The following is a 21,804-nucleotide window of genomic DNA, read 5'->3' as shown; positions in this document are numbered from 1 at the left end:
TGTATTACAACATGCATGTTATTTTTCCCGCATAGTAAATGCCCAAAAAAATAAATAAAAGCCACGCCAGAACCGCTTTTTCTGTTTATTTCGCAGACCACAAACAGGAATAAAAGATAATCACAAAGGACTTGTATACACTAGAGGACACTAGAAGACGTCCTGCAGACAGACAGCCCTCCTACAGCTCAGTGACCAGAAAAAGAAGATGCTAAAATCGGTCTTGGAAAGTGGCAACAAAAAAAATATAGGATTTTTTTTTTAACACTCACCGTGAAATCCTTTTCTCGTCTAGTCCATTGGGGGGACACAATTTGCTGTTACCACGAGGAGCCGTGACCCAGACAATAAAGCAAAAGTGTTGGCCACTCCTACAGCACACACCTCTCCTACAGTATATACACCTCTCCTGCAGCATACACCTCTCCTACAGCATATACACCTCTCCTACAGCATATACACCTCTCCTACAGCACACACCTCTCCTGCAGCACACACCTCTCCTACAGCATATACACCTCTCCTACAGCATATACACCTCTCCTACAGCACACACCTCTCCTGCAGCACACACCTCTCCTACAGCACACACCTCTCCTACAGCACACACCTCTCCTACAGCACACACCTCTCCTACAGCATACACACCTCTCCTGCAGCATACACCTCTCCTGCAGCACACACCTCTCCTACAGCACACCTCTCCTACAGCACACACCTCTCCTACAGCACACACCTCTCCTACAGCACACACCTCTCCTGCAGCACACACCTCTCCTACAGCACACCTCTCCTACAGCACACACCTCTCCTACAGCACACACCTCTCCTACAGCACACACCTCTCCTACAGCACACACCTCTCCTACAGCATACACACCTCTCCTGCAGCATACACCTCTCCTACAGCGCACACACCTCTCCTACAGCATACACCTCTCCTACAGCACACACCTCTCCTGCAGCACACACCTCTCCTACAGCACACACCTCTCCTACAGCACACACCTCTCCTACAGCACACACCTCTCCTACAGCATATACACCTCTCCTACAGCACACACCTCTCCTACAGCACACACCTCTCCTGCAGCACACACCTCTCCTGCAGCACACACCTCTCCTACAGTATATACACCTCTCCTGCAGCACACACCTCTCCTACAGCACACACCTCTCCTACAGCACACACCTCTCCTACAGCACACACCTCTCCTACAGCACACACCTCTCCTACAGCATACACCTCTCCTACAGCACACACCTCTCCTACAGCACACACCTCTCCTACAGCACACACCTCTCCTACAGCACACACCTCTCCTACAGCACACACCTCTCCTACAGCACACACCTCTCCTACAGCACACACCTCTCCTACAGCACACACCTCTCCTACAGCACACACCTCTCCTGCAGCACACACCTCTCCTACAGCACACACCTCTCCTACAGCATACACACCTCTCCTACAGCACACACCTCTCCTACAGCACACACCTCTCCTACAGCACACACCTCTCCTACAGCACACACCTCTCCTACAGCACACACCTCTCCTACAGTATACACCTCTCCTACAGCACACACCTCTCCTGCAGCACACACCTCTCCTACAGCACACACCTCTCCTACAGCACACACCTCTCCTACAGTATACACCTCTCCTGCAGCACACACCTCTCCTACAGAATACACCTCTCCTACAGCATACACCTCTCCTACAGCACACACCTCTCCTACAGCACACACCTCTCCTGCAGCACACACCTCTCCTGCAGCATACACCTCTCCTACAGCACACACCTCTCCTACAGCACACACCTCTCCTACAGCACACTCCTCTCCTACAGCATATACCTCTCCTACAGTATATACACCTCTCCTACAGCACACACCTCTCCTACAGCACACACCTCTCCTACAGCACACACCTCTCCTACAGCACACACCTCTCCTACAGCACACACCTCTCCTACAGCACACACCTCTCCTACAGCACACACCTCTCCTACAGCACACACCTCTCCTACAGCATATACCTCTCCTACAGTATATACACCTCTCCTACAGCACACACCTCTCCTGCAGCATACACCTCTCCTGCAGCATACACCTCTCCTACAGCACACACCTCTCCTACAGCACACACCTCTCCTGCAGCACACACCTCTCCTGCAGCATACACCTCTCCTACAGCACACACCTCTCCTACAGCACACACCTCTCCTGCAGCACACACCTCTCCTACAGCACACACCTCTCCTACAGCACACACCTCTCCTGCAGCACACACCACTCCTACAGCATACACCTCTCCTACAGCACACACCTCTCCTACAGCACACACCTCTCCTACAGCATACACCTCTCCTACAGCACACACCTCTCCTACAGCACACACCTCTCCTACAGCATACACCACTCCTACAGCACAAACCTCTCCTACAGCATACACACCTCTCCTACAGCACACACCTCTCCTGCAGCACACACCTCTCCTACAGTATATACACCTCTCCTACAGCATATACACCTCTCCTACAGCACACACCTCTCCTACAGCACACACCTCTCCTACAGTATATACACCTCTCCTACAGCATATACACCTCTCCTACAGCACACACCTCTCCTACAGCACACACCTCTCCTGCAGCACACGCCTCTCCTACAGCATACGCCTCTCCTACAGCACACACCTCTCCTAAAGCACACACCTCTCCTACAGCATACACCACTCCTACAGCACACACCTCTCCTACAGTATATACACCTCTCCTACAGCATATACACCTCTCCTACAGCATACACACCTCTCCTGCAGCATATACACCTCTCCTACAGCATACACACCTCTCCTACAGCATACACACCTCTCCTACAGCACACACCTCTCCTACAGCACACACCTCTCCTACAGCATATACACCTCTCCTGCAGCATACACCTCTCCTACAGCATACACCTCTCCTACAGCATACGCCTCTCCTACAGCACACACCTCTCCTACAGTATATACACCTCTCCTACAGCACACACCTCTCCTACAGTATATACACCTCTCCTGCAGCACACACCTCTCCTACAGCACACACCTCTCCTACAGCACACACCTCTCCTACAGCACACACCTCTCCTACAGTATATACACCTCTCCTGCAGCATACACCTCTCCTGCAGCATACACCTCTCCTACAGCATATACACCTCTCCTGCAGCATACGCCTCTCCTACAGCACACACCTCTCCTACAGTATATACACCTCTCCTACAGCACACACCTCTCCTACAGCACACACCTCTCCTACAGCATATACACCTCTCCTGCAGCATACGCCTCTCCTACAGCACACACCTCTCCTACAGTATATACACCTCTCCTACAGCACACACCTCTCCTACAGTATATACACCTCTCCTGCAGCACACACCTCTCCTACAGCACACACCTCTCCTACAGCACACACCTCTCCTACAGCACACACCTCTCCTACAGCACACACCTCTCCTACAGCACACACCTCTCCTACAGCACACACCTCTCCTACAGCACACACCTCTCCTGCAGCATACACCTCTCCTGCAGCATACACCTCTCCTACAGCATATACACCTCTCCTGCAGCACACGCCTCTCCTACAGCACACGCCTCTCCTACAGCACACACCTCTCCTACAGCATACACCTCTCCTGCAGCACAAACCTCTCCTGCAGCATATACACCTCTCCTACAGCATATACACCTCTCCTACAGCACACACCTCTCCTACAGTATATACACCTCTCCTACAGCACACACCTCTCCTACAGCACACACCTCTCCTGCAGCACACACCTCTCCTGCAGCACACACCTCTCCTGCAGCACACACCTCTCCTACAGCATACACCTCTCCTACAGCACACACCTCTCCTGCAGCACACACCTCTCCTACAGCACACACCTCTCCTACAGCACACACCTCTCCTGCAGCACACACCTCTCCTGCAGCACACACCTCTCCTGCAGCACACACCTCTCCTGCAGCACACACCTCTCCTGCAGCACACACCTCTCCTGCAGCACACACCTCTCCTACAGCACACACCTCTCCTACAGCACACACCACTACTGCAGCATATACACCTCTCCTACAGCATACACCACTCCTACAGCACACACCTCTCCTGCAGCACACACCTCTCCTGCAGCACACACCTCTCCTACAGCACACACCTCTCCTGCAGCATACACCTCTCCTACAGCATACACACCTCTCCTGCAGCATACACCTCTCCTACAGCATACACCTCTCCTACAGCATACACACCTCTCCTACAGCACACACCTCTCCTACAGCACACACCTCTCCTACAGCATACACCTCTCCTACAGTATACACCACTCCTGCAGCATACACCTCTCCTACAGCACACACCTCTCCTGCAGCATACACCTCTCCTACAGCACACACCTCTCCTGCAGCATATACACCTCTCCTACAGCACACCTCTCCTACAGTATATACACCTCTCCTACAGCATACACCTCTCCTACAGCATACACCTCTCCTGCAGCACACACCTCTCCTACAGCATACACCTCTCCTACAGCACACACCTCTCCTACAGCATACACACCTCTCCTACAGCACACACCTCTCCTACAGTATATACACCTCTCCTACAGCACACACCTCTCCTACAGCATACACCTCTCCTACAGCACACACCTCTCCTGCAGCACACACCTCTCCTGCAGCATATACACCTCTCCTGCAGCACACACCTCTCCTGCAGCACACACCTCTCCTACAGCACACACCTCTCCTACAGCACACACCTCTCCTACAGCACACACCTCTCCTACAGCACACACCTCTCCTACAGCACACACCTCTCCTGCAGCACACACCTCTCCTGCAGCACACACCTCTCCTGCAGCACACACCTCTCCTGCAGCACACACCTCTCCTGCAGCACACACCTCTCCTGCAGCACACACCTCTCCTACAGCACACACCTCTCCTACAGCACACACCTCTCCTACAGCACACACCACTACTGCAGCATATACACCTCTCCTACAGCATACACCTCTCCTACAGCATATACACCTCTCCTACAGCATACACCTCTCCTACAGCATACACCTCTCCTACAGCACACACCTCTCCTACAGCATACACCTCTCCTGCAGCACACACCACTCCTGCAGCATACACCTCTCCTACAGCATACACCTCTCCTACAGAATACACACCTCTCCTGCAGCATACACCTCTCCTACAGCACAAACCTCTCCTGCAGTATATACACCTCTCCTACAGCATACACCTCTCCTACAGCATACACCTCTCCTACAGCACACACCTCTCCTACAGCACACACCTCTCCTACAGCACACACCTCTCCTACAGCATACACCACTCCTACAGCACACACCTCTCCTACAGCACACACCTCTCCTACAGCATACACCTCTCCTACAGCACACACCTCTCCTACAGCACACACCTCTCCTGCAGCATACACACCTCTCCTGCAGCATACACCTCTCCTACAGCATACACCTCTCCTACAGCATACACCTCTCCTACAGCACACACCTCTCCTACAGCACACACCTCTCCTACAGCACACACCTCTCCTACAGCACACACCTCTCCTACAGCATACACCTCTCCTGCAGCATACACCACTCCTGCAGCATACACCTCTCCTGCAGCATACACCTCTCCTACAGCATACACCTCTCCTACAGCACACCTCTCCTACAGTATATACACCTCTCCTACAGCACACACCTCTCCTACAGCACACACCTCTCCTACAGCACACACCTCTCCTACAGCACACACCTCTCCTGCAGCACACACCTCTCCTGCAGCACACACCTCTCCTGCAGCACACACCTCTCCTGCAGCACACACCTCTCCTACAGCACACACCTCTCCTGCAGCATACACCACTCCTGCAGCATACACCTCTCCTGCAGCACACACCTCTCCTGCAGCACACACCTCTCCTGCAGCACACACCTCTCCTACAGTATACACCACTCCTGCAGCATACACCTCTCCTACAGCACACACCTCTCCTGCAGTATACACCACTCCTGCAGCATACACCTCTCCTGCAGCACACACCTCTCCTGCAGCACACACCTCTCCTACAGCATACACCTCTCCTACAGCACACACCTCTCCTGCAGCACACACCTCTCCTACAGCACACACCTCTCCTGCAGTATATACACCTCTCCTACAGCACACACCTCTCCTACAGTATATACACCTCTCCTACAGTATATACACCTCTCCTACAGTATATACACCTCTCCTACAGCATACACCTCTCCTACAGCACACACCTCTCCTGCAGCACACACCTCTCCTACAGCACACACCTCCCCTACAGCACACACCACTCCTGCAGCATACACCTCTCCTACAGCACACGCCTCTCCTACAGCATACACCACTCCTGCAGCATACACCTCTCCTACAGCACACACCTCTCCTGCAGCACACGCCTCTCCTGCAGCACACACCTCTCCTGCAGCACACACCTCTCCTGCAGCACACACCTCTCCTACAGCATACACCACTCCTGCAGCATACACCTCTCCTACAGCACACACCTCTCCTGCAGCACACGCCTCTCCTGCAGCACACGCCTCTCCTGCAGCACACGCCTCTCCTGCAGCACACGCCTCTCCTGCAGCATACGCCTCTCCTGCAGCATACGCCTCTCCTACAGTATACACCTCTCCTACAGCACACCTCTCCTACAGTATATACACCTCTCCTACAGCACACACACCTCTCCTACAGTATACGCCTCTCCTGCAGCATACGCCTCTCCTGCAGCACACGCCTCTCCTGCAGCACACGCCTCTCCTGCAGCACACGCCTCTCCTGCAGCACACACCTCTCCTGCAGCACACACCTCTCCTGCAGCACACGCCTCTCCTACAGCACACACCTCTCCTACAGTATATACACCTCTCCTACAGCATATACACCTCTCCTACAGTATATACACCTCTCCTACAGCATATACACCTCTCCTGCAGCACACGCCTCTCCTGCAGCATACGCCTCTCCTGCAGCACACGCCTCTCCTGCAGCATATACACCTCTCCTACAGCACACACCTCTCCTACAGCACACACCTCTCCTGCAGCATATACACCTCTCCTGCAGCACACGCCTCTCCTGCAGCACACGCCTCTCCTGCAGCACACACCTCTCCTGCAGCACACACCTCTCCTGCAGCACACACCTCTCCTGCAGCACACACCTCTCCTGCAGCACACACCTCTCCTGCAGCACACACCTCTCCTGCAGCACACACCTCTCCTGCAGCACACTCCTCTCCTACAGCACACTCCTCTCCTGCAGCACACACCTCTCCTGCAGCATACACCTCTCCTGCAGCACACACCTCTCCTACAGCACACACCTCTCCTACAGCACACACCTCTCCTACAGCATATACACCTCTCCTGCAGCATACACCTCTCCTACCACTGGCGTAGCTATAGGGGTCGCAGCAGTCGCAATTGCGACCGGGCCCCGAAGCCAGGGGGGCCCACGGCCCCCCGCACCACATCAATAAAAAGTTACTATAGTAACTTGGGCCGCGGGCCCGTTACTATAGTAACATACTTTACTTACCTTCCTGGTTCCGGATGGCAGCGGAGGTCCTGACGTCAAGCGCTGTGCGCAGCGCATGACGTCATAGCGCTATGCGCCGCGCACAGCATCGAGACGACAGAACTCCTGCCACGGCCTAAGAGGAAGGTAAGGTTAGCCCTGACTGGCGGGGTCCGACTCCCGGGACCCACCAATCAGCTGTTTTGAAGGGGCCGCAGCACTCGTACGAGAGCTGCTCCCCTTCTTTCCGGTCACACTGTGAATCCGTGTCGGCGATTCACAGTGTGGGCGAGTAGTGAAATGAAGGGGAAGCAGCTCTCGTACGAGTGCTGCGGCCCCTTCAAAACAGCTGATTTGCGGGTCCCGAGAGACACATCAGCTATTGATGGCCTATCCTGTGGATAGGCCATCAATGTTTAGGGACTGGGCCCATGAGACAGGATCACAGATTGTGTGATCCTGTCTGCTGGGCCCTGTATCTAAGCCAATCACATGGTAGGCTTATATACATGGCCCATGCGTGATCCTGTCTGCTGGGCCCTGTATCTAAGCCAAACACATGGCCCATGCGTGATCCTGTCTGCTGGGCCCTGTATCTAAGCCAATCACATGGTAGGCTTAGATACATGGCCGATGTGTGATCCTGTCTGATGGGCCCTGTATCTAAGCCTAACACATGTGTTACTAATTGTTTTTTTTGTGTGTTTTCTTACAGGTTCGGTCGTTGGACTACGGCGGATTCCAGGACTACTTCGATGACGGCTTTTTATTATCAATAAAATGGTTAATGAGGGTTGTGTGGTTTTTTTTTTATTTCAATAACATATTTTTCTATGTCTTTGTGTTTTTTTTTTTTTTAAACTATATTACTACCACCTTAGTAATGGCCGCCGGCTGATTGACAGCGTCCATTGCTAAGGCGGGGCTTAGTGTTAGCCGGTGCAGAGGCTAACACTAACCCCCTTTATTACCCCGGTACCCACCGCCACCAGGGGTGCTGGGAAGAGCCGGGTACGATCCAGTACCTGACCACCAGTACCCAGTGGCCGCAGGCTGGTATTATCAGGAGGGGAAAGGCCAGATACAGTGGCCTTTCCCATCCTGGTAATACTAGGCTGCTGCTGCTTTATTGTATCTGGCTGGTTATGAAAAATGGGGGGGACCCCACGTCATTTAAAAAAAAATAATTGGAAAGAACGATGTGGGGTCCCCCCCCAATTTTCATAACCAGCCAGATACAACATAGCAGCAGCAGGCAGCATTACCAGGGTGGTAAGGGCCACTGGTTTTTGGCCTTCCCCAGCCTAAATACTACCAGCCTGCGGCCACCCCGATGCCTGCCCGTCACTACAGATGGTCGGGTACTGGTTCGTACCCGGCTCTTCCCAGTACGCCTGGTGGTGGTGGGTACTGGGGTAATAATGGGGGTTAGTGTAGCCTCTGCACCGGCTAACATTAAGCCTCGCCTTAGTAATGGAGGTTGTCAATCAGCCGGCGGCCATTACTAAGGCGGTGATAATAAAGTTTAAAAAGATACAAGCACATAGAATTTTTTTTTTATTGAAGTAAAAAAACACAACACTCATTAACCATTTTATTGAGAGTAAAAAAAACGCCGTCATTGAAGTCCTTGAATCCGAAGTCCAACAACCAAACCTGTAAAAAAACACAAACACAAAAATAATCAGTAACACATAAAGAAGCAAAATTATTATTCTTACCTTTCCTGGGTCCAGCGCTGGAAACGCAATGTCAGCGAGCTGGGCCCTGTATCTAATCCAATCATGTGTGATACAGTCTGCTGAGCTGTGTATCTAATCCAATCATGTATGATACTGTCTGCTGAGCTGTGTTTCTAATCCAATCATGTGTGATATGGTCTGCTGGGCCCTATATCTAATCCGATCATGTGTGATACTGCCTTCTGAGCCACTGTATCTAATCCTATCATGTGTGGTACTGTCTGCTGAGCCACTGTATCTAATCCTATCATGTGTGGTACTGTCTGCTGAGCCACTGTATCTAATCCTATCATGTGTGATGCTGTCTGCTGGGCCACTGTATCTAATCCGATCATGTGTGGTACTGTCTGCTGGGCCACTGTATCTAATCCTATCATGTGTGATACGGTCTGCTGAGCCACTGTATCTAATCCTATCATGTGTGATACGGTCTGCTGAGCCACTGTATCTAATCCTATCATGTGTGGTGCTGTCTGCTGGGCCACTGTATCTAATCCTATCATGTGTGATACTGCCTTCTGAGCCACTGTATCTAATCCTATCATGTGTGATACTGTCTGCTCAGCCACTGTATCTAATCCTATCATGTGTGATACTGTCTGCTGAGCCACTGTATCTAATCCTATCCATAGTTTATAGGGTCGTAGTGCTATAGATATGCTATGCTGTCTCCTATACACACATTTTTTTTTAGGGCGGACACATATGTATTGGGGCTATTTCCCTGACATTTTAAGCCCTGAGGGTATGTTCACACGGCAGCGTCTGTTACGGCTGATATTACAGAGCGGTTTTCAGTAGAAAACAGCACCGTAATTTCAGCCGTAATGGCATGTGCAGGCATGTTTCGCTGCGTCCATTACGGACGTAATTGGAGCTGTTTTTCTATGGAGTCCATGGAAAACGGCTCCATTTACGTCTGAAGAAGTGACAGGCACTTCTTTGACGCGGGCGTCTTTTTTACGCGCCGCCTTTTGACAGCGGGGCGTAAAAAAAATGACCGTCGGCACAGAACATCGTAAGACCCATTCAAATGAATGGGCAGATGTTTGCCAACGCTTTTGAGCCGCATTTTCGGACGTAATTCAATGCTAAAACGCCCGAATTACGTCCGTAAATAGGGTGTGTGAACCCAGCCTTCGTGACGTACCCGGCTGCTAGTGCTGCATTGTTGGGTCACTTAGGAGACCCAGCGATGCAGCTGAAAGCTGCGGACCGTCGGCCATGAGACGTTTGCGGGGGGGGGGGGGGGGGGGGGGCAGTAAGAATTTTTGCATCGGGGCCCATGAGCCTTTAGCTACGCCCCTGTCTCCTACAGTATACACCTCTCCTACAGCATACACACCTCTCCTACAGCGCACACACCTCTCCTGCAGCGCACACACCTCTCCTGCAGCGCACACACCTCTCCTGCAGCGCACACACCTCTCCTGCAGCGCACACACCTCTCCTGCAGCGCACACACCTCTCCTGCAGCGCACACACCTCTCCTACAGCGCACACCTCTCCTACAGCGCACACCTCTCCTACAGCGCACACCTCTCCTACAGCACACACCTCTCCTACAGCACACACCTCTCCTACAGCACACACCTCTCCGACAGCGCACACACCTCTCCTACAGCGCACACACCTCTCCTACAGCGCACACACCTCTCCTACAGCACACACCTCTCCTACAGCACACACCTCTCCTACAGCACACACCTCTCCTGCAGCACACACCTCTCCTGCAGCACACACCTCTCCTGCAGCACACACCTCTCCTACAGCGCACACACCTCTCCTACAGCGCACACACCTCTCCTACAGCGCACACACCTCTCCTACAGCGCACACACCTCTCCTGCAGCGCACACACCTCTCCTACAGCATATACACCTCTCCTGCAGCACACACCTCTCCTACAGCACACACCTCTCCTACAGCACACACCTCTCCTACAGCATACACCTCTCCTACAGCATACACCTCTCCTACAGCACACACCTCTCCTACAGCATACACCTCTCCTACAGCACACACCTCTCCTACAGTATATACACCTCTCCTACAGCATACACCTCTCCTGCAGCACACACCTCTCCTGCAGCACACGCCTCTCCTACAGCACACGCCTCTCCTACAGCACACGCCTCTCCTACAGCACACGCCTCTCCTACAGCACACGCCTCTCCTACAGCACACGCCTCTCCTACAGCACACGCCTCTCCTACAGCATACACACCTCTCCTACAGCATACACACCTCTCCTGCAGCATACACACCTCTCCTGCAGCATACACCTCTCCTACAGCACACACCTCTCCTACAGCACACACCTCTCCTACAGCACACACCTCTCCTGCAGCACACACCTCTCCCGCAGTATACACCTCTCCCGCAGTATACACACCTCTCCCGCAGCATACACCTCTCCCGCAGCATATACACCTCTCCCGCAGCATGCACACCTCTCCTACAGCGCACACCTCTCCTACAGCGCACACCTCTCCTGCAGCGCACACCTCTCCTGCAGCGCACACCTCTCCTGCAGCATACACACCTCTCCTACAGCACACACCTCTCCTGCAGCACACACCTCTCCTGCAGCACACACCTCTCCTGCAGCACACACCTCTCCTGCAGCACACACCTCTCCTGCAGCATACACCTCTCCTGCAGCACACACACCTCTCCTACAGCACACACCTCTCCTGCAGCACACACCTCTCCTGCAGCACACACCTCTCCTGCAGCACACACCTCTCCTGCAGCACACACCTCTCCTGCAGCATACACCTCTCCTGCAGCACACACACCTCTCCTACAGCACACACACCTCTCCTACAGCACACACACCTCTCCTACAGCACACACCTCTCCTACAGCACACACCTCTCCTACTACACACACCTCTCCTACAGCACACACCTCTCCTACAGCACACACCTCTCCTACAGCACACACCTCTCCTACAGCACACACCTCTCCTACAGTATACACCTCTCCTACAGCACACACCTCTCCTACTACACACACCTCTCCTCCAGCACACACCTCTCCTACAGCACACATCTCTCCTGCAGCACACACCTCTCCTACAGCACACACCTCTCCTACAGCGCACACACCTCTCCTACAGTATACACCTCTCCTACAGCACACACCTCTCCTACAGCACACACCTCTCCTACAGCACACACCTCTCCTACAGCATACACCTCTCCTGCAGCATACACCTCTCCTACAGCACACACCTCTCCTACAGCACACACCTCTCCTACAGCACACACCTCTCCTGCAGCATACACCTCTCCTGCAGCACACACCTCTCCTACAGCATATACACCTCTCCTACAGCATACACCTCTCCTACAGCACACACACCTCTCCTACAGCACACACACCTCTCCTACAGCATACACACCTCTCCTACAGCATACACACCTCTCCTACAGCATACACACCTCTCCTGCAGCATACACCTCTCCTACAGCACACACCTCTCCTACAGCACACACCTCTCCTACAGCACACACCTCTCCTACAGTATATACACCTCTCCTACAGCATAAACACCTCTACACACCTCTCCTACAGCATACACCTCTCCTACAGCACACACCTCTCCTGCAGCACACACCTCTCCCGCAGTATACACCTCTCCCGCAGCATACACACCTCTCCCGCAGCATACACACCTCTCCCGCAGCATACACCTCTCCTACAGCATATACACCTCTCCTGCAGCACACACCTCTCCTACAGCACACACCTCTCCTACAGCGCACACACCTCTCCTACAGCGCACACACCTCTCCTACAGCGCACACACCTCTCCTACAGCATATACACCTCTCCTACAGCATATACACCTCTCCTGCAGCACACACCTCTCCTACAGCACACACCTCTCCTACAGCACACACCTCTCCTACAGCACACACCTCTCCTACAGCACACACCTCTCCTACAGCACACACCTCTCCTACAGCGCACACACCTCTCCTACAGTATACACCTCTCCTACAGCACACACCTCTCCTGCAGCACACACCTCTCCTACAGCACACACCTCTCCTACAGCACACACCTCTCCTACAGCGCACACACCTCTCCTACAGTATACACCTCTCCTGCAGCATACACCTCTCCTGCAGCATACACCTCTCCTACAGCACACACCTCTCCTACAGCATATACACCTCTCCTACAGCACACACCTCTCCTACAGAATACACACCTCTCCTACAGCACACACCTCTCCTGCAGCACACACCTCTCCCGCAGCATACACCTCTCCCGCAGCATACACACCTCTCCCGCAGCATACACACCTCTCCCGCAGCATACACCTCTCCCACAGCATATACACCTCTCCTGCAGCACACACCTCTCCTACAGCACACACCTCTCCTACAGCACACACCTCTCCTACAGCGCACACACCTCTCCTACAGCGCACACACCTCTCCTACAGCGCACACACCTCTCCTACAGCATATACACCTCTCCTACAGCATATACACCTCTCCTGCAGCACACACCTCTCCTACAGCACACACCTCTCCTACAGCACACACCTCTCCTACAGCACACACCTCTCCTACAGCATACACCTCTCCTACAGCACACACCTCTCCTACAGCATACACCTCTCCTACAGCACACACCTCTCCTACAGTATATACACCTCTCCTACAGCATACACCTCTCCTGCAGCACACACCTCTCCTGCAGCACACGCCTCTCCTACAGCACACGCCTCTCCTACAGCACACGCCTCTCCTACAGCACACGCCTCTCCTACAGCACACGCCTCTCTTACAGAACACGCCTCTCCTACAGCACACGCCTCTCCTACAGCATACACACCTCTCCTACAGCATACACACCTCTCCTGCAGCATACACACCTCTCCTGCAGCATACACCTCTCCTACAGCACACACCTCTCCTACAGCACACACCTCTCCTACAGCACACACCTCTCCTGCAGCACACACCTCTCCCGCAGTATACACCTCTCCCGCAGTATACACACCTCTCCCGCAGCATACACCTCTCCCGCAGCATATACACCTCTCCCGCAGCATGCACACCTCTCCTACAGCGCACACCTCTCCTACAGCGCACACCTCTCCTGCAGCGCACACCTCTCCTGCAGCGCACACCTCTCCTGCAGCATACACACCTCTCCTGCAGCACACACCTCTCCTGCAGCACACACCTCTCCTGCAGCACACACCTCTCCTGCAGCACACACCTCTCCTGCAGCACACACCTCTCCTGCAGCATACACCTCTCCTGCAGCACACACACCTCTCCTACAGCACACACCTCTCCTGCAGCACACACCTCTCCTGCAGCACACACCTCTCCTGCAGCACACACCTCTCCTGCAGCATACACCTCTCCTGCAGCACACACACCTCTCCTACAGCACACACACCTCTCCTACAGCACACACACCTCTCCTACAGCACACACCTCTCCTACAGCACACACCTCTCCTACAGCACACACCTCTCCTACAGCACACACCTCTCCTACTACACACACCTCTCCTACAGCACACACCTCTCCTACAGCACACACCTCTCCTACAGCACACACCTCTCCTACAGCACACACCTCTCCTACAGTATACACCTCTCCTACAGCACACACCTCTCCTACTACACACACCTCTCCTCCAGCACACACCTCTCCTACAGCACACATCTCTCCTGCAGCACACACCTCTCCTACAGCACACACCTCTCCTACAGCGCACACACCTCTCCTACAGTATACACCTCTCCTACAGCACACACCTCTCCTACAGCACACACCTCTCCTACAGCACACACCTCTCCTACAGCATACACCTCTCCTGCAGCATACACCTCTCCTACAGCACACACCTCTCCTACAGCACACACCTCTCCTACAGCACACACCTCTCCTGCAGCATACACCTCTCCTGCAGCACACACCTCTCCTACAGCATATACACCTCTCCTACAGCATACACCTCTCCTACAGCACACACACCTCTCCTACAGCACACACACCTCTCCTACAGCATACACACCTCTCCTACAGCATACACACCTCTCCTGCAGCATACACCTCTCCTACAGCACACACCTCTCCTACAGCACACACCTCTCCTACAGCACACACCTCTCCTACAGTATATACACCTCTCCTACAGCATAAACACCTCTACACACCTCTCCTACAGCATACACCTCTCCTACAGCACACACCTCTCCTGCAGCACACACCTCTCCCGCAGCACACACCTCTCCCGCAGCATACACACCTCTCCCGCAGCATACACACCTCTCCCGCAGCATACACCTCTCCTACAGCATATACACCTCTCCTGCAGCACACACCTCTCCTACAGCACACACCTCTCCTACAGCGCACACACCTCTCCTACAGCGCACACACCTCTCCTACAGCGCACACACCTCTCCTACAGCATATACACCTCTCCTGCAGCACACACCTCTCCTACAGCACACACCTCTCCTACAGCACACACCTCTCCTACAGCACACACCTCTCCTGCAGCACACACCTCTCCTACAGCACACACCTCTCCTACAGCACACACCTCTCCTACAGCGCACACACCTCTCCTACAGTATACACCTCTCCTGCAGCATACACCTCTCCTGCAGCATACACCTCTCCTACAGCACACACCTCTCCTACAGCATATACACCTCTCCTACAGCACACACCTCTCCTGCAGCACACACCTCTCCCGCAGTATACACCTCTCCCGCAGCATACACACCTCTCCCGCAGCATACACACCTCTCCCGCAGCATACACCTCTCCTACAGCATATACACCTCTCCTGCAGCACACACCTCTCCTACAGCACACACCTCTCCTACAGCACACACCTCTCCTACAGCGCACACACCTCTCCTACAGCGCACACACCTCTCCTACAGCGCACACACCTCTCCTACAGCATATACACCTCTCCTACAGCATATACACCTCTCCTGCAGCACACACCTCTCCTACAGCACACACCTCTCCTACAGCACACACCTCTCCTACAGCACACACCTCTCCTATAGCACACACCTCTCCTACAGCGCACACACCTCTCCTACAGTATACACCTCTCCTACAGCACACACCTCTCCTGCAGCACACACCTCTCCTACAGCACACACCTCTCCTACAGCACACACCTCTCCTACAGCGCACACACCTCTCCTACAGTATACACCTCTCCTGCAGCATACACCTCTCCTGCAGCATACACCACTCCTACAGCATACACCTCTCCTACAGCACACACCTCTCCTACAGCATATACACCTCTCCTACAGCACACACACACCTCTCCTACAGCACACACACACCTCTCCTACAGCACACACACACCTCTCCTACAGCACACACACACCTCTCCTACAGCACACACACACCTCTCCTACAGCACACACACCTCTCCTACAGCACACACACCTCTCCTACAGCACACACCTCTCCTGCAGCACACACCTCTCCTGCAGCACACACCTCTCCTGCAGCACACACCTCTCCTGCAGCACACACCTCTCCTGCAGCACACACCTCTCCTGCAGCACACACCTCTCCTGCAGCACACACCTCTCCTGCAGCACACACCTCTCCTACAGCACACACCTCTCCTACAGCACACACCTCTCCTACAGCACACACCTCTCCTACAGCACACACCTCTCCTACAGCATACACCTCTCCTACAGCACACACCTCTCCTACAGCACACACCTCTCCTACAGCACACACCTCTCCTACAGCACACACCTCTCCTACAGCACACACCTCTCCTACAGCACACACCTCTCCTACAGCATACACACCTCTCCTACAGCATACACCTCTCCTACAGCATACACCTCTCCTACAGATCCTCTGTGATCCCGAACAAGTGACCAATAGGAAGAACCACAAGGCGTGGACCACATCCAAATTGTGAAGAGAGCGTTCCTTAGGATGCATCAGTGAAGGGGCGGAAAGATGGCAAAGATATTAGTTACAGGGGTTATCCGGGGACCAAAAATTGCTTACACATATTTTTATGTAAAAAGAAGTCACTTATTAATGTACTGATGCTCCGCTCGGGGACTCCAGCAATAGGCAGTGTGACAGCCCCTTGCGGTCATGCCATTGACACGCCAAACACGAACAGCACAGGAAGCCGGGGGCCGTGTCTGCGCGTTATCAATATTAGAAAAGCTCCAGGACTTCCGGGAACCATTCACCGAGTTTGAACGGCTCCATTTATCACCAAATTTTTAATTAAAGTACATTAGTAGGTGGCGTGTTTTTACATAAAAATATGAATGCAAAGCAATTTTTGGTCCTCGGATAACCCCTTTACGGTTTTTAGAAGACCACCTTGGCCAAAAAAACAAAAATGGGCACTGTGCAGAGCGTGGCCTTCTCTTGATGGAGAGTGAAATATGGAGGAAGATAAGATACTCTCTGGAAGGAAGTCGCTGCCAAAAGGAACACCATCTTCCAGGTAAGAAGGCGCAACAAAACTCATAAAGAAGTTCTAAAGCAGCCGACTGAAATCACAGAGAAAAAAAAAAAAGAGTCAGATCCCAAAACGGAGTTGGGGGCCAATAGGGGGACACCCGTGTGCAAAACTCTGCAAAAAAGTTTGGACATCAACGGTTTGTTGAAAACAAACAAAAACTACGATACCTGCCACTTAGGGGAGCGGAGGGCAATTCCACGATCCAACCCCTCCTGGAGCAAGGAGAAAAACGAAAGAGAGGATGATGTCGATCCTCACTCCACTTTACATACGTCATCCAAGTACAGTGATAAATGCGGGCCGAAGGCGGCTTCCAACATGGTTCGGATCACTCGCTGCGATAAGCCGCCAGCTGTCCTCACTGCGGCTTCAACAGCCACGCCGTTAAACGTAGCGACCGTAAACTCAGGTGGAAGAGGTCCTTGAGAGAGCAGATCGTGCCGAAGAGGTAAGTGCCAGGGAACGCCAGCTAGTAGAGCAAACACTTTGATGTACCAACAAAGGCGTGGCCAGTCTGGAGCGACGAGGATAGCGAGTCCCCACCCACTCCAGAAACTTGGATGATTCCGCCATTGCCGCCAAATTCAGTGTCCTGCCTCGATGATTGAGAGATAGACATGGCAGTTGACTATCTGGACTCGGACCAGCCTGTCGGCCAAAAGAGTTGTCAAGTGACAGAGGAAAATTGCCCTCCGTTCCAAAATGTGGATAGGGAGATTGGTGGTAGACTGGGGGAGTGGGAATGGGGGTCGACAGAGGCGCTTGTGCTCGTCTTTAGCATGGCACGGGAACAATCGTGAGTTGAAGCACTAAGAGCCTACATATGAAAAAGAAAGGAGACGGCATCGCCCCCATTTCACCAAAAGGAAGGGAGAAAATAAACGAACATAAAAAAAAGCAAATGACAACCTGTTGTACAAGCAGAGGTGTCTGCTTTCTACGGACACTAAGGCCCCATGAACACGACCATGCCCGCAATCACGGCCCGCGGGCACGGCCGGCCGCCGACTGACAGCCGCATTTTCGGGCCGTGCTCCCATACAAAGTATGGAAGCACGGCTCGCAAAATGCAAAAGAACGGGCATATTCCATAATTCCCGGAACATTTCCACGGCACGGACACCCTTCCGTAGTGCTACGGAAAGGTGTCCGCGTTCAGTGAAAGTGAATGGGTCCATTTTTGCGGAGGTTTTTTACGGTCGTGTGCATGGGGCCTAAGATAAGACGGACTAGCTCAGTGCCTGTAAAAGTGGGATATACTGTAGGACTTTTTTTATTCCTAGCGTCACACCTCCTAGCGCTAACAGCATATACCGATAATCTGTGTCCCCAAATAAGACGAACGAGGAAAGTTTTTTTATTACGTAAAAGTACTAAAAACATTAAAAAAAACAAAAAAAAACGGGGGCGTGGCTTGGTGCTGCTTGAGAGCTCTAAGGCAACCACGGGGACTCCATACTGTACGAGGCAGATGTCTTCAGCCGGCTCCATTCAGAAATTCCTCACAGACGCTGCTGCCGGGCCGTCTCCCAAAATGGCGCCGCTGGAGGGGAGACTAGCTGGAACAGGGTTTCCGCTTGCAGAGGAGTCTTCTTCGGGGGTTGCCGCTGCAGCATCAGGTACCGACAGTACCCCCTCTTCGGTCTCTGGCTCCCTGGGTCTGTTTCCTTCCCTGCTGGCGTGGGTGGAGATGGGTCCTTCCAGCTCCGTCCTGCTCTCCACATGATGCTGGTCATGGCGCCTGGATCTCTCCTTCCTCATCCTCTGGCATGCTGGGGCCTGCATCGATGCCTGCTTCTCCTCGGGATCTGGACTCTCCCCACATTGTTAGCTCTGCTAGCATGGGAGATGATTTACAGGGCCTGAGACAGCAGCTCGCCACATTGCCCACTAAACAGGACATGGAGCGTTATGTGAATAGTCTTGAGATGACTTACAAATCTGAGATACAAGCTCTTACAAATAATGTCTCAATTGTTCAGCGCATAGAAGGCGACGTTTCCACTGTTACACAGCAGCAAGCCTCTCATGCAGAACGGCTGGATCATCACTCCCAGCAGATTCATGCACTATTTAACCTGGCTGAAGATCATGAGAATCGGAATCGCCGTAACAATATTCGGCTCCCCGGCATTCCTGAGGATATCTCTCCGGGGCAACTCATACCTGTCTTACAGTCCTTGTTTAACTCCCTGCTGGAGCGTCCTGCTGATGATCCGTTGGAGCTGGATAGGGCTCACAGGACTCTTGGCCCTCGTAACCCGGATCCCGATAGGCCTAGAGATGTGCTATGCTGTGTCCATTTTTTCTCTCTGAAGGAGCAGATCATGAGGAAGGCCCGAGATAAAGGAGAAGTCTTATTGCAAGGGGTCAAGATCCAGTTGTTATCCGATTTGTCCAAGATGACCCTGGACAAACGCAGAGTGCTTCGTCCTTTACTGGATGTGCTGAGAGAGCATTAGATCTCCTATTCCTGGGGTCACCCCTTACAGCTGCAAGTTCGCAGGGACTGGACATTGAGTGTTCGAGACCCAGGAGATGTTCCGGACTTCTGCGCTGCCCTCCGGGTGCCGAGAGTTTCCCTGCCTGATTGGCCTTATGTCCCCCTTCCACCGCAGCGTCCAAGACCACGCCGGCGTGGTCGCTCTCCCGCTTCTCCTATGGGGCGTCCTGGTGGGAGACGTGCCGATCCGCTGTGATCTCGTCCGGATGTCTCTTTGGCGGCTTGCATTCGGACTAGGCCTGTTAAGTTCAATTGTTACTGCTTAAATCTTGGGAGGCGATGGTCTGATGTGTTTCATGTAACACCCCGTTATGTCTGTTCTTCCGCTCTAGGTGGGGGCTGCAGGTGATCAGATAGGCCATTTGCCCGTGATTAATTAATGTTCCTCAGCTGCCAGTGATACTGCACTATGTATGTTATGCGATTATCTACGTTTTTACTAATTACATGCCTGTACATTCATGCGGTAAATGTGTACATCTCCGGGAATGTATTGCTATTCTGGCATCTCTGTTTGATCCTGACAAAATGTCGGCCATTACTTCATTTTCTTGTGATATTGAGCTAATTGCCTTGATGTGTGATATTTGTACTGGGTTGGGGGGTGCGGGGCGCTGGCTAGACCTTGTCCTGACACTTCTCCTCTTAGGGACTCACTGGTTATATCCGGTGTATATTGGATTGTCTCTCCTTGAGTAGCTCAAGGAGTGGGTGACTATTTCACCTGTCCGTTTGTCTTTTTGGTCGTGTCTCCCTTCCTTGTTTGTCCTGTTTTTGTTAGTCTCGCCTCTGCTCAGTGCATTGCTCTACGAGATCCTTCAGTGAGAGGTGGCGATGGCACAATTGAAGGTTTGTACCTTTAATGCTAGGGGGCTTAATGTCCCAGAAAAACGCTCACAAATTTTATATAACATGCATAAAGAGCGGGTACATATTTTGTTCCTACAAGAGACCCACTTTCAGACGGGCCATACGCCACAGTTCACGAATCGATATTTTCCGGTCTGGTTCCACAGTACCAACCCGGAATCCAAGTCCAAGGGTGCCAGTATATGTATTCATAAGTCACTCTCTCATAAAATTCTTGATGTGCTGGTTGACCCGGATGGTCGATATGTTTTTCTCAAGCTATCCATACGAAATAAGATCTTTACTCTGGCTAATTTGTACCTCCCCATTCAGGACCACGCACGAGTGGGCCGATTGTATTTAAGGAAATTGGAGGAGTTCACTGAGGGCGTTTTAATTGTTGGAGGTGATTTTAATCTGAGTTTCGATTCCAGGACTTGACACCTCCTCGGGCAGGTCTGCTGTCCCTAAGTCGCATTTGGGGGCACTGAAAACGGTGATGCATTCCATGCAGTTGACTGACGTGTGGAGGATTT

The 21,804-nt window shown here is 52.8% G+C and overlaps 1 protein-coding gene across 9 annotated transcripts in view; it reads right to left on the bottom strand.

Moving 5' to 3' along the window:
- Positions 1-21,804, bottom strand: part of STAG3 (STAG3 cohesin complex component) — a 165,043-nt gene that overhangs the window by 106,984 nt on the left and 36,255 nt on the right. The window lies entirely within an intron of this gene.

The sequence above is a fragment of the Rhinoderma darwinii genome, chromosome 3, assembly GCF_050947455.1.
Source record: "Rhinoderma darwinii isolate aRhiDar2 chromosome 3, aRhiDar2.hap1, whole genome shotgun sequence".
Lineage (NCBI taxonomy): Eukaryota > Metazoa > Chordata > Amphibia > Anura > Rhinodermatidae > Rhinoderma > Rhinoderma darwinii.
Note: the sequence above shows the minus strand (reverse complement) of the source record. Positions and strands in the feature narration are given on the sequence as shown.